General features: G+C 40.4%; 1 protein-coding gene and 1 pseudogene across 4 annotated transcripts in view; one reads left to right on the top strand and one right to left on the bottom strand.

The window, feature by feature from the left end:
• Positions 1–13,501, top strand: part of Pdgfd (platelet derived growth factor D) — a 228,828-nt gene that overhangs the window by 125,781 nt on the left and 89,546 nt on the right. The gene's annotated exons all lie outside the window — the stretch shown is intronic.
• On the bottom strand, positions 3,712–6,195 carry LOC114708014 (annotated as a pseudogene).

Genomic DNA, 13,501 nt, shown 5'->3' with positions numbered 1-13,501 from the left:
TCAAAGGTTTGTGTATCTATGTTCTATTTCTTTGGGCAAAAGTTGTCCCATATTTTTCACTTCTTGACTATCTGAAAATATACATCAACAAGTCTTCAAGAAAATAAACTGAAAATCTTTACACTTTATATACTCATTACCCAATGGAATCCAGGAGATTTTAATAGACCAAAAGTAGACTACACGTTCCAGTGTGTGTTTGTATATATACCTAAATGTACATATTTGTCAGCCATATGTGCTAAATTTTGGCTTAACATAGAAGTCACAGGAACTAAGATAAAATATCATGTCACTTATTTTTGTAAGTTTTAAGGTCAGCTTGTTCCTTTCTTATCATATGGTTGAGACCACATGTTTTGGAAACAGACGTTAGAAAAATTGGAGGGGTAAAATCTGTCCCTTGTGAGTGGCACAAAAAGTATAGGCTATGGTAATGTGGCACTTCTAAACAATAATCATGAAAGCATTATTCTAGAAGCAGTTCAGTTTCTCCAGTCTTTTCAGACTGCATAAATTAATGCAATGATCTTCCAAAGGGAGTTCAATCAACTACTAATCTTAAACAATGTCCTGAGGGAGCCCATTAAGTTAGAATTTTAAAGCACACAAAAAGTAGGTGATCAACTGAATCTACACTGCGGATATAAACTCTGCACTTGCCTTTGTGTAACTATTTTAATGAAGCAAGATGAATATAGTCAGTATATTTTAGTCTACATACATTCTGTATTATCCCGAATTCTTACTGTGTAGTAAATAAAGTCTTCTGTTACAGCCTCCTTTGAAACCTTCTTTTATTATTAAAGCTTACCTTTGTGTGTTACATTCTGCTTTTGTTGTTCGCTAAACTAACTAAGGTAGAAAGTTGGGAAGAATAGTCATTTCCATGTCTTGGAGCATTGAAGAGGGTTTTCAGCACTTATGAAATCAGGAGGTATTAATACCTACTTGAATATGCCACTCACAGATCTCACAGTCATCTGTACTTTTAATATGGCTGTGGCCAAGGTGTGTAAATTTTGCTTCCAATAATATTCATTTCAATAGCCCTGTCTGTCTTAAATTTTGAAACATACTATTCTTGTATATCTTAGCTGTTAGCATATTGAGCTGTAGAACAAACATCTCCAAATTCAGTGGCTTAAACTAGAAATAATGTATTCTCTTTCATATCTGGAGTTAGTGGGGTTTGATCAACCTCTAATAGCTTGGATGGTACTGGTTCCTCTCTTCAAGCTAGATCTAGAACTTCTCTTTATATCTGCAACCCTTAGCCAAATACCCTCTCAGTAGAATGTTCTGTCCATGACACTCATGGAAGCTTGAGAGATTTAAAGGAAAACACTGGAGGACCGTAAAGCTTGGCTCAGATTTAGTACTTCCCCCTGAGTTTTCTTACCACAATCAAAGCACATTCTCACCATCAGCATCAGCAGGCAGGACCGAAACAATGACCCTACATAGGGCATCACAAAACCTAAAAGAATTTTTAAAATACAGAGAGATGAAACAGAACAATGTAATTTACCACTGGATTTTCTCAGGAACTGACCCCCATGGCATTTGTCTACCACAACAATGCTGTTTAAGATATCTTAGTAACAGTTCCTTGCTAGTGAGTCAGACCTTGAAGAATCACTTCATTGCTTGCATTCCTGAAGCAACCACAGCCCAGATGTGATACATGGGTGGGTGTCATTGTCTGAGCCTTTATTTTTAGTCTACAGATAAGGAATAAAAAAATGTTAGTCATGCCTAGATTAATTGCAACTAAAAATACTTACTTGATTTTTTTCTGTAGAAAGAAGGTGTCCATTAGGGGAAAAGTTCATCTTGATTTCAACCTGGCCCAAGGTTCTTAATACAATGCAGATAAGCCCTCTAGCCCTAGAGTTTACAGGAAAACAGGGCCCATAACCCAGAGTGAGTTCCCCACTAATAAATCATTTAAGTACCCAGAATGAACCTAAGATGTAATGAACTTGATGTCTTTTTATTGACATTCCTGTGTTTTAGAGCCATTTCCTGAGTTTTAGACGTTCATGGAGGGAATCTCATGTGGTGGGACAGATTCAATATGTGGTGATTCTGTAAAAATGCATGAAAAATAAAACGCAAATGTAACCATTTCCTCAGCCTAGTATTCTTAAGATAAGGGCATTTTTGTAAATTTAAATTGTAAAATACACACCCCTCTGCCTGTTTTCACACATTCTTGAAACGTTTTTGTTTCTTTAAGTGTGTAAGTATCTGTTCAAAGTGTAACAATTTAAAATTATTGTGATTAATACTTGTGCTTCCCTATGGATTTTCTCATTCTTGTTAAACTAAAACTTTTAAAGTAAGTCTTTATTTTTTACATTTATATTTGTGTGTGTTGTGTGTGTGTGTGCATTCACACTACGCCATGCCTGTGAAGGTTAGAGGAAAACCCACAGGAGTCTGTTCTCTTTCCACCATGTGGATCCTTGGAATTGAAGTGAAATCATCAGGCCTGGTGGCAGGTACCTTTATCCACTAAGCCATCTTGGCAACCCCAAAATTTTCAATTTTCATTTAGAAACTATCAATAAATCATTTAAATACATTAGGAGACACTAAATGAAGAGAATTTGGTGATACGTTATGGATTTTATTTTCAATGTGTTCTTTAGACTGTAGCAATCATCATAAACTTACTAGAAAAGAGGTAATGAACTAGCTCTCAAGCCTAATATGTCTAGAAACAATGTCAAGGAGAGAGAAGTTCAAGCATCAAGTGCATATCTACATCTCTGCATCTCACTGCATCTGCTTCTGTGCCTGCTGCTGCTGCTGCTCCACCCTCTGACTCCCAGGGCTCAGCTGGTGTTCAGTCTTCTATGTTATCTCTGTCTTCTCGTCTTAATGACTTTTCTGTGCTGCTTTGCATTTGCTGAAAAAGTGTCCACATTTCCAGGGTGTTTATAGCAGTCCTGTAAAGAAGTTTTTATTGTCACTATTTTACAAATGAAGAAACCAGCACCTAGATTACAAATGTCTTTACAAGGACAAATGTAGTGGAGGAAACTCCATTCAAACACATTTCTCACTCCAGCAGTTCATGGATGATGTGGATATTGGAGTGGGGTAATTTATAGGTTTGGTTCTGGGCGTGGGTCGTAGCTAGGTTGATCAGCCAGCCAGCCAGCCAGCCAGCTTTGCCTCATCACCACCACCAGGGTGAGGTCTCCAGCACTGCTCCAGCTAGCTGACCCAGTGCAGCAGGCAGCAAGAAACAGGACCAATTCTCATGCCCTCCAGCCCTTGGAATCACCTCATGTGCACACTCCCGCTCCCACCACCAGGGCCAGCTCTACTGTTTTGCCCTGGTAAGGAGCATGGCCTGCCTATCTTGATTGCTGCAGCTGCTGAGGGACAGGACCAGCTCTTCCTTCACATGCCTCAGAGGCCGGCTTTCCCACCTGCAGCAATGAACATTTACAAGTAAAAAATGTGTGGACTAATGGGTCTACTGTGTGACTCACTGGGCTGTACTACAGCTTCCACACCCAGATTGGTTGGTTGGTTGGTGTTGGTTGGTTGGTTGGATGGTTTGTTGGTTGGTTTGACTACACTTTTAAATTTTGTTTTGGTTTATTTTGGGGGATTGGGGGAGGAGGTTGCAAGGACAGAGGGAGGATGCAAGGGGACAAGGAGATGAGTGGGATCGGGATGCATTTTGTGAAATCTAGAATGAATCAATACAAAGTTTAAAGACCCACACATTTCTTTGCAGAGACAATGTGCATCGCTATTTGTTCTTTTCCAACACTGCTAGCTAACGTGACTTGTGCCCAGACATTTGTTTTTCTCCATGGTCAGGGCAAACATTTTACTTGTACACAATGTTCCTTACAATACTACATCAGGATGCATGTCATAATTTTAGGCTTTTTTTTTTTAAGTTAAAAAATGTAGATCTTTATTTAGCTCTTGGACAAGTTGACAGAGGCCCACACTACTGAGGCTGAAAGCTACTCCAACCAATCAATGTTCACTTCATCAAGATGCTTTATTTTGTTTCGTCTTTTCCTCCTCCTCCTCCTTCTCCTTTCTTCTTTTTTTGGCAACAAACTTTTCAAATTCTTCAGGATTTAGAATATTAAGGGGGTGATTCTGCCTCAAGACAGCAAGTTCAGTGTTTTTGCCACCTGACTGGACCACTGCCAGAAGTGCCTTGGTCACCAGCTTGATGGTCAGATAATCTGTCTCGCCATCTGTGTAGCTTTCCTCCAAGAATTCATGCACTGACTTGGTGCTCCAGCCTATGGCATTGGCCTTCCGAGCATGGTATGTACCCGAGGGTTCAGGTTGATAGTCTGGGGGTGTCATCAAAGTCAAAACCCACAATGAGGGCAGAGATGTCAAATGACCTGTACTCACTGCTCTGGTATGGTGCTGCTTCAGACCGGTAATGGAGCAGGTGATGTACTCCACAGTGACTGGATCCTGCACAGTCAGCCAGTGGCTCTGGCACTCTGTGTAGGCTCTGTTGATGACTATCCTTGCATCAGCAGTGAGGCCTGCAAAGGCCATACAGACATTATGTTCTAAAGCACAGACCTTCCATACTGTCCTTTCATTTTCCAGCTTGGCAACTAATTTTTTTCCACACCAAGAGCAACAATGTCCCTTCCTCGGACACCAACATGGCAGAGTCCTTCTTGACATCTCCTGCATGTCTTCCCACTTGGAAGAGGTGGCCGATGGGTGAGAAGACAGTAATGGAGAGGTTGTAACTCATCACTGCAGACCAATTTTGGGTATTTTTATTCAGGATTCAATATGTTTGATTTTCCCCCACTCTATATTTTGTGAGGATTTATGTCTTCCGTATCTCTTACCCTGTAACTTGTATCATCAAACTTTCCCCAAATGAATAAATTCAAGTAAACCATTAACCTGGTGAAATTTATAGTGTGGAAGAATTTGATGACTATAAGGAAAAAAACTGTAACCAGTATTGAATCATTTATTTGTCAGGTGATGTCAAACTCACTTGAGACAGGCTCAAGTGTTATTCATTTGAGGCTCAAGGCTGAATTTTTTTAGTCAACTCAGTACCAGATGCTGGATGTAGAATGTTGACTCAAGAAAATGTAATCTGACATTGTGCAGCTTCTGAAAGAGCCAGCTAAAAATAATGCCATCCCCATATAAAATGCAAAGTATAATGTGTGTCTAAGGACCAGAAAAGGCTACAATGAACATAAAAGATGGTATCCACCAAAGTGGGGAGGGCAGTTTGCTGGGAGGAGCTGGAAAGTGTGCATTCTGCATAAAGAACCTGATTCAAGGAAGAGCTTGGATGGTGGTACAGAGGTCTGTGGCAGAAGAACAGGCAAAAGGAGGAATGCTTCCCATGCTTTAGAGAAGAGAATCCTAGCCAGCAGAGGAAAAGCACTAATCAGCATCACTAATACTATGCAGTAAAATGAGGAGGAGTGTCAGGATGATCTGAGACGCAGAGGGGGTGGGATGCACAAAACAGGAAGAAGAGTTATCAAAGCAGACCACACGAGGCATGGGAGATAGAGAGGAACAGATACCCTACTTTCACTTCCGTGACTGTCATAAAATATCCTAACAAAAAGCAACATGCGGCAGGACACGGCTTAGTCGGGCTACAGTCCCAGCTTCACAGGAGAAAACACTGAAATCAAGATGCCCCTCTCATCTCATCCACAGTCAAGAGTGGAGAGAAAGGAATGCACCCATGCTACCTGCCTGCTCAACCAGGTCTCTTCACTCATACACTGAGGGGCTGGCCTGGGGTGGAGCAGCCTACTGCAGGCTAGGTCAGTTAACAGTTACAACTCCACGGGCATGCCCAAAGGGCAAGATGCTTAAGATAATTATTCAATTAAGACTCTTCCTGGGTGATTCTTGTCATAGAATATTGACATTTACAGCTGATCATCACAACATATCGTAACAGCTGGAATGAGTGAAGGCTAGGGATGCATACATGGGTGGTGTGGAGACAGCTGGCTCAAACTTATCCTGAGTAACAGGAATTGCAGGACACCCCTGGTACTACTCACAACAAGGGGATCATGGGAGCTGAGCAGTACTCTCAGAGGCATCTTAGTGTGCAGAAATTTGCCAGGAAGATTTCCCTACATGAATTTGAATGGAATGTGTGTGAATCTAGCTTCAAAACTGCAATGATCTTCTTCAGCTGAGGAAGGCATGGCTAGCCTGTCTTCTTCAGCTCGCTCTCGCTCTCTCTCTCTCTCTCTCTCTCTCTCTCTCTCTCTCTCTCTCTCTCTCTCTGTGTGTGTGTGTGTGTGTGTGTGTGTGTGTGTGTGTGTGTGTGTGTTCACATAACCATGCCCCGCCTTCAGGATATTCTGAGCTTCATTTGTTTATTTTTCTTGAAAGGACCTATATTTCCCATCAACATTCAGTCACAAGGAATAAAACAGATTTTGTTTGCCAAAGGTTTCAGTCTGCGAAGTGAGGGAAAAGGAAAAGAATTAGTGTTTAAAGCAGAGCCAATAGGATGGCACCTGATAAATTTTCCATCAGAATACCTTGTTTATCCTTCCAACCTTGCCATATAAAATGATAATCTTAATTTCCTACATCTAAATATCTACTATGAAATAAACAAACTAAAAAACCCACTTCTCATAATTATTCACCAGTAATAACAGCAATAGTCACTGTAACACATTTTCACATTTCTCTACACATTAAAATGGCAATGTTAGACCTTACAAAATAGCATCTTCAGCAATAGCTATGAAATTGTCTGTAATGTAACCAACCAACAGTGGGCAATGACCTTCTGTCAGTCTCTCATAGATATTTGGAGATGCTAGCTTTTACAAAAGTTATCACCTTGGTGTTTGTACTAAAATTCCCTTTTTCTTTTGTCTCACTTAGCTTTCCTTTGGTTTGCAGTGCCAGAGACTGAATTGGAGTCTTGTGCATGCTTGGCAAGTGTTCTATCACTGGGCTACATCTCAAGCCCCTGTAACAGTAATAGACATAAGCAATACCTCCAGTATAAGTCTTTGAAAGGCATACCACACACTAACAGTTGCCTTGATAGAGGAAAACAATAATATTTCCACATTTTAATTATTGTTTATGGGACATTTCCATGTATGAGTGTGTGGGGTTCATGAAGTTTATTAGTTAAAAGGACTTTTCGTGATGGGTTTTATGGTGGTTTGAAAGAAAATGTTCACAAAAAGGAATGGCACTATTAGGAGATGTGGCCTTGTTGGAGGAAATGTGTCACTGTGGAGGCAGACTTTGAGGTCTTACATATGCTCAAGACACATCCAGTGTCTCCGACCACTTCCTGATGCCTGCAAGTCAAGATGTAAGACAATTGGCTACTTCTCTAACACTATGTCTGCCTGCATGCCTCCATGTCCCACCATGATGATAGTGGACTAAATCTTTCAAAACGTAAGCCAGCCCCAGTTAAATGTTTGTGCTATATAAGAGTTATCATGGTCATTGTGTCTCTTCACAACAAAAGAATTTCTCATCAAGACAGAAGTTGATACCAGGGACCGGAGTATTGCTGTGATATACCTGACCGTGCTTTTGTCTGGAGGAATAGGGACTTTGGGAGTTCGGGTTACAAAAGTAGTGGAATACTTCCAGTGCTGCTTAATGGGCCATACTAGTAGAAGCATGCAAGACAGTGGTGCTAAAAGTGATTTAAACTGTGGGGAGTTGGCTCAAGAGGTTTTGGAGGAGAAGAATTTTAGTATGTTGCCTAGAGATCATTCTTGTGATATTTGGTGTAGGAAGTGGCTGCCATTTGCCCTTGTTCAGAGAGTCTGCCTAAGGCTAAAGTGGAGAAATTTTGGTTAATTCCCTAGGCAGAAAAAAATCTCAAAACAGCTAGCATAGACTCTGTTGTGTGGTTACTAGTGTTAACTCTAATGAAGATATATAATGAAAAGGAGCAAGCTGAGCAATGAAAATTATTTGAGTAGAAAAAAGCACTATAAAGTGAAATGGAGTTAAGCCCTGTATTCAATGAAATAAACAGATTAAGAAATGGAATAAAGGGAGTGGTGACCTCAAGGTAAGATCCCACCCAGCTAAGTTCCCAAGTTGTGAAAAGAAATTAAAGAAAAGCTTAGATCCAAGTGTGGTGGTGCATGCCTTTAATCCCAGCAAGGCACAGGCTGGTGGATCTCTGAGTTTGTGGCCAGCCTAGTCTAGAGATCTAGTTTCAGGACACTCAAGCTTAGCCATTGAAGAAAACCACTAAAACGAGAAAGTTGGTGAAGATGTAATTTAAAAAGGGGGCCATGTTCCAGGCCCAGTAAGCAGCAGAACTTAACAGCTTCAGCCACATGGTTCTGGAGTTAGAGATAGAGGGAGGCTATGGAATTTGTTTCTGTGGCTAAAAAAAGCTGCTGAGGCCAGGCATGTGTCAGGGGTGTCCCTGAATGGAAGCCCAGAGAGGCCATTGTATGAAGCTGTGAAGAAGAAGCCTGGATTGCCTTGGAGACCTCAAGAGGTTGGAGATGCCAGAGTGGGATACCTGCTGAGGAAAGCTGCTAACAGGGAGAGGAACCAGCCCAAGTGAAAGAAGTGTGTTGTAGTCAACAAAGCTGAAAGGAGTTGGAGATCTGGAGTGTTTTGACATCAGACACGGAGATGTAGAGTTGGAGTTTGGAGTTTGCCTAGTTGGTTTTTGGTCTTGCTTTGGTCCTGTACTTTCCTCACTATTCTCCCTTCCCTATGTTTGAGAATAGTAATGTATATCCTGTGCCATCATATGTTAGAAATATGTGATCTGCTTTTTGACTTTTATTTTCCAGAGAATTACAGCTAAGATATTGCATGAATCTCAGAAAAGACTTTGAACTTCAGACTTTTAAACAAGTTTGAAACTGTGATAGACCATGGAGACTTTTGAAATTGGACTGAATGTGTTTTTTGGACTATAATATGGCTACAAGCCTTGGGAACCAGGGAGTGGAATGTGGTGATTTGAAAGAAAATGACCCCCAAAGGAAGTGGTGCTATTAGGAGGTGTGGCTTTTTTGAGGTGGGTGTGGCTTTGTTGGAGGAGTTGTGTCACCATGGAGTTGGGCTTTGAGGTCTCATATTCTCAAACCACACATGGTATCTTAGACTACTTCCTGTTGCCTGCAAGTCAAGAGGTAGGACACAGCTATTTCTCCAGTACCATGTGTGTCTGAATGACACCATGACGATAATCGACTAAACCTCTGAAAATGTAACCCACTCTAATTAAATGATTTTCCTTTACAAGAAAAGGAGAGTTGTCATGGTCATAGTATCTGTTCATGGCAATAGAAACCCTAACTAAGAAAGATTTGTCAGAAGATTGGTCAGAACAGAAGGTAAGAGAGGAAGACTGACCTTCAAGTGGGCTAAGACTCCACTTACAATAAATGGATACTTAATTCCTAGCATTGATTTGTATAAACTGGATGATAAAACATACAGGAAACAGACTCGAGGTATAAGGAGGCAGTGTGTGCTTTAGTTGTTTGTATTGCTGCAACAAAAAGAACCGCTTATCAATAACAGAAACTTCATTCATTTCCCATAGTTCTGGAAATCGGGAAGTCCAAGGTCAGGGCACCAGCAGATCTGATACCTGGTGAGGGCCATTTCCTGGGTCACTGGCCGTGTCTTGTCACCATGCTCTAATTTGGTAGAAAATGTCAAGGGTATCTCTAGGTATTCCTTCATGAAGTCACTAATCTTGTCCATGGGGGCTCTGCCCATATGACCTAAGTATCTCTCAGAAGGCTCTGCTCCCTTACAAGATCACCAAGCAGCTTATGATTTCAAAGGGGACAAAAATATCCCACTCTGCACAGAGATGTCAGACTACTGAGAAAATGAGCAAAGATTTCTTCACTGAGCTTCTTCAGGGAACTAACATTCCTTTGTAGTTGTGACATGCTGTGATGGTTAACATTGATTGTCAGTTTCATGGCATCTAGATTCCTCTAGAAGACAAGCCTCTGACAAGGACTGTGAAGGACAAGGGTGGTAGAGGCTAAGTTAACTGAGGAGGGAAGATCCACATCATTTTATTGGTTGGGATAATGATCTGAATAAAAAGGATAAAGATAATTGGGCATGCTATGAATCAACAACCCTCTTCCTGACTGTGAACGTATTGTGGCCAGTCAGCCAGCCTCCTACTCTGGCTTATGGTCATGCCTTTTCTACCCAGATGGAATGTATTTCCTTGAAGCAGTGTAAAACTTTTTTCTTTAGATTGCTTCTGGTCATGTATGTTTCACAGCGAAAGAAAATGTGCTAATAATGCTAACTGAAGAAGGTTTTCCTATTAACACCACATAGACTTTACCCCAGGAGGTGATAACAGACGCGTCAAATGACACGTGACTGCACACAAAGCTCTGCATTAACCCAAACTGAAGGCACCTACCTCTGACTGCCTTTGTGACAAACTCATCACACTTATACTTTAAGCCATTTTTATCTTGGTCTTTGGTCCTTGATAGCCAGAATTAAGGAACGAGATCAGTAGGTAGTTCAACATATGGTTCTATTCAAATAGAGAAGACGTTCTCTCCTGTGTGCATGTTTGCTATGATGTGGAGAGTGAACCACAATAGCCATTCTTTAATGGGTGAATGTATTAAGTACATAGCAAACCAATGTAAAGAACAGATACCAAGTAGCAGATAAAGATGAAGCAGCTAGCAAAAGACCATTAACTCAGGAGCTTGTCCAGTATCCAGCAGAGGTGGCTGGAGTGGCTTGGCTCAGTGAGCACACAGAAGCAGTATTATCAAATTTGAAATTTCCATACATCCAGAAGAAATTGACAGGCAAGGTTCAGGCAGTCAGCTTGAGTTGAGAGCCTGGTTGAGCCTTCTCTCCGTGGCTGAACTGCCCATGGCTGAACCTCCAGTTTCTCTTACCCATGCCTCGATTTTTTTTTTTTTATTGTATCCACAGGAATGAGCTATGTTCTAGAAGTTAACAAGGACACATTTTAACTCTTGGGCCTTTTTTGCTGCTTCTTGTCACAGTTTGGTAACCATCCCATCTCTGAGCAGAGAGTCTCAGGGGAGACAGAGAAGGCCTTTTTGCTGCCACTGTCTTTTTCCAATAAGTTTAAACAGCACTTGATAATTTGCCACTATGATATACATTATAGTGCAAAACCCCAGTAGGAATCATGTAAAAACTTATTCTTGAGAGCTTACTTCCCTTTGCAAACTGATAAACTAAGAGAAAACATGCTTCTCCTAAGGTTTTGGACACTGTGGCACAAATATGGAATCAGGAGAAAAACCCAGCTGGTATTCAATGTGGTGTTTCCATATGAGCTCTTTATATGCATCAAAGGATGCTGTGTGACTCTATTTTTAGGCAAAAGTGAAAATAGAAATGTAAAATGTATCAATACCTAAATTAAACAACCATGCAAAATTTTCATGTGATATTGTAATTTGGTGAAATGTGCCATCCTGGAGAGTTATTGTATACTAATGCCTATGTAGTTTGATATTTATTCAGTTTCACATTTATGAGATCTCTGTTTTATTCAGAATATAGTTTTTAAGTCTAGTGTAAAGACATACTTGCTAAAAAAAAAAAAAAGAAACCATGCTTCTGAATGTAATGTTTTATTTAAGGAAAATGTTAAATGCACATATTTCTTATGAGCGCAGGTGTTCTCAGCTGCTTCCCGTACTGTAGTGCCTCCTTTTCCCTGTGAAGCCCTGAAAGAGGTTACCTGCAGCCTTTCAACTTTAAAATTGCTCTTTTTCTTAGATTAACTTCCACCATAGCTATGTTCACACCTGAGACTCTAAGAGTAAACAAAATCTCCATTTTCCCCCTAGTAGTTGCCTGTCAATCTACGAAGGAAAAGAGAGTCCTGTTGCGTTATCTGGTTTTTCATAGCCTGGCATCTATGACAATCTCAGAGGAGACTGGTAACTCAACACAATTTAAAAATAAGAATTCTACTGTGAGTGTTTCAGAATTTGATATTCTTATTTAAAGCTTCTTCACTTCATATATTCTGAAAGCAAGGACTCATGGTTTATGAACTTAAAAGGATCATCTGCGAGAGCTGTGGAAAGCAGATGCACTGAGGCCTTTAGATGATGCAATGGAGAGGTTACTTTTTCTTTGCTTCTGCAGCAATAATAGACCAAGCAGATAGAATATTTCCCCACCTTGCTCAGTGGCAATTGTATGTAGGATGAAAGCATTGGTCCCTCTCATCATTGGTATGCAGCTCTGCTTTCTCGCCCAAGGCTTTTTATGTTCTCAATAAGTATATGTAGAATGACAGACTACTTTGAATGTTATCTCAGATAATAGCTTATTGTTTTCTGTTGGTCGTATAAGAAATTGTCTGATTATTATTGATATATGGGTTGCTGGAGAATTCAAACCAATACTATGTATTAGTCATTTTTTCCAAAGCTCATTAAGTGTAGGAATGTCGCTTTGAATTCATAAATTGATTCTTTTTAGTAACATATATACTTGGCTTCACTGCATTTTCTATATTTATTAAACATACATTGTTCCTTATTAAGGGCTAGCCTATTTCTTATAACTCATCTGGAAAAGTAACTATAACTTGTCATGGGAGCAGTCTAATAAGAAAGCAAGTTTGCCTGGCTCTGTCACATAGTTCATCAGCCAGGAATATATGATAAGCATTTTGAAAAATCCATAAAAGATAATATGTGTTAGAATATTTATAGGTTCCCTGTTTGGCAGTTTATTGGATGTGTACACTCCAAAGATCATACATTGATAAGCCCAAGCTGTTTAATACATTAATTCCTCTCATGAACCTCTAACAGCTACCACGGTTTGGCTTAAAATGATGGCTACAGACATTAAGTAGTACCATCTTGGATGGTATATTAGTTACCTTTCTAATGCTGTGGTATAAAGCACCATGCCCAAAGACAAGAAATAGAGAGAGTTTATTTGTGTTTATGACTCCACAACGTTAGAGTCCAAAATGGTGGGGACAGCATTGTAGCAGGCAGCAGGCACAGTCAAAGGAGCAGGAAGTTAGGATGAAACAGAGAGTGAACTGGAGCCAGGCAAGGTTTTTTATCTCAACGCCTCTACTCAGTGACATACTGGGCCACCTAAATCTTCCTAAACAGCACTGCCAGCCAGTTGGGGACCAAGTGTTCAAATGCCTGAGACCATGGGAACATTTGTCATTTAAACCACTGCAGAGGGTAAGATATCTCCTTTTGAAGGATCATCAAGCCATACATTTCTTTTATTCCTCATTTATTTACTCATGCAGAAAGCACATAGGAATCTTTTCTAGGGACCATGCCTGATGCTAGGGTTGTGTGTAACCAGTCTTTTGTGGAGTGATCAGTGATGAACTACTGAGAGGAAGAGGAGAATCAGATCAAGGGAACACTGGCCTCCTTGTTTTTCAACTATCCCCCTCATGATTGGCTGAGTTCATATGGAAATTTAATTT

The sequence above is a fragment of the Peromyscus leucopus genome, chromosome 7 (genome assembly GCF_004664715.2).
Source record: "Peromyscus leucopus breed LL Stock chromosome 7, UCI_PerLeu_2.1, whole genome shotgun sequence".
Taxonomy (NCBI): domain Eukaryota; kingdom Metazoa; phylum Chordata; class Mammalia; order Rodentia; family Cricetidae; genus Peromyscus; species Peromyscus leucopus.
This window is presented reverse-complemented; position numbering and strand designations above follow the sequence as displayed.